The sequence below is a fragment of the Cupressus sempervirens genome, chromosome 6, assembly GCF_028749045.1.
Source record: "Cupressus sempervirens isolate cs-2001-9-10 chromosome 6, ASM2874904v1, whole genome shotgun sequence".
NCBI lineage: Eukaryota > Viridiplantae > Streptophyta > Pinopsida > Cupressales > Cupressaceae > Cupressus > Cupressus sempervirens.
Window position 1 is genome coordinate 392,620,476 of NC_143123.1, and position 6,311 is coordinate 392,626,786.

Sequence of the window (6,311 nt, forward strand, 5' to 3'; positions counted from 1 at the left end):
AACATAGATGAAAAACATCTAAGTTCCAAGAATACCAAAACAATACTCTACTACTGTTGCTCTCCTATTATCAAATCCTCTTCATTAACCAAGTCTAAAATTCTTTGGATTCTAGGATTAGCATCAATTGTTCACAAGCTAAAAAATTCTCAACACATCAGGTGCATATCTCCTACTTCCTTACATGAATCTTTCTAAATCTCTCTAAAGAGATATCTCTCCCCCATTCATACTTAGGAGTTCTCCCTCATTACTTAGGAGATGTTTTTCATACATATTCTTTCCCATTGACATCAATGTCAAAGGCCTCAATATGACAGTGTACCAATTGTTACTAAACTGTTCAAAGTCTTCAACTAGCGTAAGTGTCCAAAAAGATTGTTCAAGACCAAATACCAAGAGTCCTCAATGACTCAACTCATCACAGATGCTCCCCTATATAGGAAGCATCAACATTCAATCCAATCTAACAATAGTACTCTGCACCACCAGACTGATGCACTTTACTACATCATCTACTAAGAAGTAGGCAGGGGCATAACCCCAAGCATACCTCTCAAGTACTCAAATGTATCTTTAGGCAAAGGCTTCATAAAGATATTTGCAACATGATCTTTAGTACTCACATACCCTAATCTGATTTCTTTTTCTCTTGCTTCCTTAGCTAAAATTTCATGTTATCTTAGTCCCTTCTTTGATCGGGTTGGCTCAGTTGTTCTTTTGCCAAGCTGTTGTTTGTTTTTTTGACTGAGTTATCTTGATTTTCTCTTGGTTAGGCTAATTGGCTATGAGATTTGGTGACTCTCATGTTTTTGCAAGCTATCTACCCATCTTCACGAAAGTGTGAGATGCTGCCACATGTCTCCATTGTGAAGTTTCTTCATACTACAATGTTTTGGCAAGGCCCTGAAGTCCAAAATTGTACCACGTGGTGTAGGGTCCCTATTAATCTCATATTAGTTTTGACTAGTGAGTGTCCATACACTTAAGTCATTTACTTAGTTCACACTGAACAAGTAACATATGCTGAGCACAACATATAAGTTAGAGCATTCTGAGTAAACAGTGAATGTCGAGTCACTCAAGTGTCGAGCAGATAGTATGTGTTGAGTGATTTAGGAGCCGAGCAAGTAGTGCACATCAAGTCATTCAAATGTCAAGTGATGACATTGAAGTTATAGTATGTGCCAAGCATCAGGGACTTCAGATGTTGAGTAACACAATTTTGTCATAGTTGTTTGTATTGGCACAAACTACTATGTAAACCATTTTTTAGCCAACTTAAAGATTGAATTTATGATATTTTGGTGATAAGAACGAATCTTAAGTTGGAATCCCTATGTACTACATGCACCCAATTAGGTAAAGGGAAGGTTTAAGTGGCAATATGGATGAATCACAGTCATTTATTCATACTTAACCCTAAGTCACCTAGGTCTTCTTAAGGAGGACAAACCCTAAAGTTATTCATGAGTGAGAAAGGGAATGAATGAATGATCAAGGAGAGTTTTGCATGTACAAACCAAGACATTCTTGGTGAAGAAGGCATTATGATCTGAATTATATTACAAAATCGGTTAGAGGAGAACATAGCAAGGAAACAATGAATAATAGTGAGTCATTTCATCAAGAAGGATCAAGTACACAACAAAATAGAGGTGATATTTTATCAAGCATCAGAGTTCTAACCACATGATCATTGTTGAGACATTCTAATAGTTGAATTAGTTAAATCTCTTAACAAAGTAGTCCTAATAGGCTATATTGAAATCCTCTAACAAGGTGCTTACTTAATTGTGTGTTGGAGTCCTTTAATCAGGCACACTTCTAACAGGGTGTTGAAATCCTCTAACAGGGTGAGACCTAACAGTCTATGTAAGCCTTTAATAGGGCAAACCTTTCATAGGGTAGATCATAGTTCATGATCAAAATCGTAACCTTCATTGGATACACTTTATTACTATAGTAGTGAAGATTTGTGGGTGTCATCCCCACCCCATTTTTACCTTCTCATTGGAGGGTTTTTGGGTAATCAAATCTTGTGTCATATATGTGTGAATGTTTACTTGTTTACATGCTTTAGATGTATATATTTTACATGGTATTTCAGTCTACTTATTGAATATGTGATATGGATGTGTGGTGAATATTTTTACGGGTCAAAGTTTAAAGCACTGATTCACCCCCCCCTAGAAGTTTACCTTTCCTATTGTAATTCCAACAGTCCCATCTTTGATGATTGTTTCTAACACAACATGTATTGCATAGATTGATGACTCATAGGTTTTTGTGAGATGGTCTTCTCATTTTGCAAGGGTGTGAGATGCTACCAAGTGTCACCTTTCTAGCGTTTCCTCACTCCGTAGTGTCTCCACAAGGCTTTGAATTATAGAACTACACCACATGGCGAGGGTCCCCAAATTTTGTGCTATCCATTTCCTTTGTTGGGAGGAATCTTTTCACTACATCTCATTCATCCACTGGAAATAGAGACGATCTTCATCAATTACTGTGACTTAATCTCTTTTTGGGAAGATTCCTACAACATCTCATTTATCTTTCTCAAGGGGAAGATTTTCATCGATGACCATCATTCAATTTTGGGAAAATTAGACCCCTTCCCCTTACAGTCAACTCTGCATGTTATCCTTCCAAGCAGATTCATTTGCCCCTTGCACGCTATCATGGTTAGTTCTTCAATGCCCAACTACATATTGGACCTTCATTGGCACAATGCCATTGAACTGCATGCCTCTTTAATGCATGAAATGATTAAAGTTTAGGGATCTAACCTCTTGAAGTTGGGTACACTTATTTTGGTCTCATCCTGTCACTTCTAGCATGCAATTGCACCTCATGATTAGAGTTTCTTTCTGATTCTTAGTTATTACTCTCCTTTGCACCTCAACTCCATGATTGTTTGATTTTGAACTCAAGGTTGTGTATGGGTTATGCCTACACCCCATAAAGGCAAGTTTTTCTTGTTATTCCAGGGATCTCTTTTCTCTAATATTTTGTATATTTATTCTCGAAAAATGTTTTTGTCTCTGATTTAATAGAGATTACTATTGTTTCATCCATTCTCAACCAATTAAATTTGTGCAATCTACTATGCCTAATTTAATTGGATGTATTTTGACAAGTACACCACCTTATGATTGTGTTTATTTCAATTAACTAATTTGTTGAGTGAATTTGTTGTATTCCTTGCATGGTTATGTTGATTTGTTGGCTTATTTCATAGTGTTAAGGTTGAAAGAATACATATAGTGGTATGTCTTGTAGGGTCTATTGGATTTTAATGTATATATTGGAAGAAGTAGATCAACAATCTATCTGGTGCATCACCCCCCTTTTCCCTTATGCATATTTAATTCCATTTCTCCTTCTCCCTTTTCCTCTCAAGTTGTAGTTTAGATGCACGCTTATAGTGAGGAAGTCGGCCTTCTCTAGAGATTCAACCTCAAAGCACAAGTCTCACACTTGGAGGTTGTTTCCATGTTACACAAGGTTGCTTGTGGGTCATACCTCAAACAAGGGTGCAAAATTTTGTGTTAACAATAATCTATTTCACAATAAATTTCATAAAATGCCCAAGAGTTTACCAATTTTAAAATGCATTCCTAAAAAAATGTCATATTCATATCTTGTGGTATGGGTTTCACCATCTCTCTTACTTTAGTGATGGACTTGGTCCTCCAGTTAGCAAATGCTTTTACACTCTTGTCCTCTTTCATAATAGGTGGCACCAATGTGTCTTGAAATCCTTCTAAATTGTCCCTTATTTCCATCATTTTAGTTTAAATATAATCTTTAATAAACTAAAAAATTAGTGAGCAATTTAACAATTTTAACAGTGGGTATGACACTTGGAGGGGTATTAGGATCCATTCTTACATAGAATTCAACTTTCTTCATATTATCAATCCTATACACCCACTTCTGATAGGTTGGCTTGAACAAAGTCATGTCATCTTCTAACTTAGTGATAGCTAAATACAACAATTCACACACTTGATTGCAAGATATAAAAATATGGATTAATAGGGTTTAGAATAATGCACGTGAAAGAGACCCTAAACCCATATTTTTATACATACATATGAATGGTAAGGAGATGGAATGTAAATCTAGAAATGCTAATATTGAAATGAAGAAATGAAAGTACTTACCTATGAAAAAGAACTTGTTGAAAACTCTATCAAATAGTCTCAAAAATTGTTAATTTTCTCTCTCCTCAACTGGAACTATGAGATCTACAAATCCTAGAAATCCTTTTTTTTTTAGCAAGGTCAACCTTGACCCAAATGCAAGGTAAGATCCTATCCCTTTATTTCCAACCCTTACTTGCACTGCTCCAACATAAATTATGTTTGTATAAATTAAAAGTTTGACAAAAAGGGTTCTCAAATCTACACTAATATTTGTTGTCTCACACCTGTATCTGCAAGAAAAAAGGTTTTGTTGTTGGATTAGGGATTTTCTTGTTAGCTTGAATGTTGATGATACTACTTTGGGGGAGTATCCTAATCATTGGAGAGTGTTGACATGTTGCATTCATGACTATGTTTGTCATTCATTACAACATAACATGGTTTCTGTAAAGACTAGCTAAGTAATAGACAAAGATCTTAATGGTATGAGCAATGGTTTGATTTTCTGGTGATGTGCAGTTATGGACATGTTCAACATAGTATCCTAATAACATGGTCGAGTGCATAGAGTCTAAGTTGAAGACATACGAAAGTTCAGAGACAAAGTATTGGAAAAGCAATTCCTAATGTTTGTTCTCTATCTTACATTTGAGATGTAATGAGAAGATGTGCAGTTAGGCAGTGACAAATCACAACCCACTAATGATGTTAGGAAGTGCACAAGCCCTAGTATCGCATGTGTGAAGTTTTGTATATAGTATAAGCCAACAATGCTATTGTAATTATAATTGATTAATTATCTTATTACAATTAATTGGGAAAACCTCAAGGCTGACTCAAGGAAATATTTTGTAGATATAGTGTAAAGGAAAGATATTTCTTTGTTTGTGAATAATATAGAGTATCCATTGAAGTGCGAAGTGTGAAAAGGAACAAAGTGTTTGGTAAATGCGTGTAACCAATCCAAGGGATTATTGGATGTGAGATTTATGATCTACTTACAAGATCAAAAGGAGCAGAGGTCTGATTGACAGGATAGAGATAGAGGAAGGAAGTACATTTCATTTATATTATCCTATAAGGAATAACACAAAGATCATTTGGACAGTGGGTTCATTGGTCTTGCCCTTGAAGCTATTTGGGCAGTGGGTCCAGCTGTCTTCCACAACTCCTAACAAGGTTGGCACAACTCGTAACAGGGATTCAAAGTCTCCTAAAAGGGACTCATATTTACTGAATGTATTCATAGACTCGTAACAAAGTCCATCCACTAAGAAGGAATATTTATATTAGTACATCATCTTGTGGGTACCATCCCGATCAGGGTTTTCCCTCTAGTCAAGGGTTTCCCTAGTTAACATATCTATTGTTATTGTGTATGAGTATCTTGTTGAGGTTTCTATTTATATTGATCATATAATTATAGTTTAATAAGGTTGATAATTGTGATATTAGTTGGGTAACTAATTCACCACTCCCCCCACCCCAGTTATATTGGTGGATTGTATATTCTAATAATTTGTATCAGAGCATCAAGTCCTTGAAGGATAAGAGTAACAACTTTGGGAGATTGATGGAAAATATTTTCTGAAAGGATAGTCCTAGATTTGATGGAGCCAACTATGATAGTTGGAAGGAGAAGATGAACACTCATTTGTTGTGCATGGGTCTGGGTTATTGGATCTTGACAGAGAGTGGGAAGATTATTGTGAATGAAGATCAACTTGAACAATACACTAAAGTAGAGATAGATTTGTTCATGTGTAACATGAGAGCTAGAGAATCCCTAATATCATCTCTTCCAAAGAATGAATATAGTTAGGTAAATTCACTTCAAACATCTAATGAAATTTGGAAAGCATTAGAACATACTTCTGAAGGTGATGCACATGCAAAACGAATGAGATTGCAAAATTGGATATGTGCATTTCAAGACTATAAGACGATGCAAGATGAATCTGTAAGAAGCTATATTGGTGGAATATTAGAAATTGTTGCAGGAATTCAATCTCTTGGTGGAACCAAGGAAGATGATGTAGTAATATGGAAGATCTTGAGAAGTTTTACACCACCATTCAAGCAAGTAGCTCAGATGATTCAGCTACTAATGCCCTGCACTAAAGATTTCACAAAAGGAAATGTTGCTTGGAAGATCAA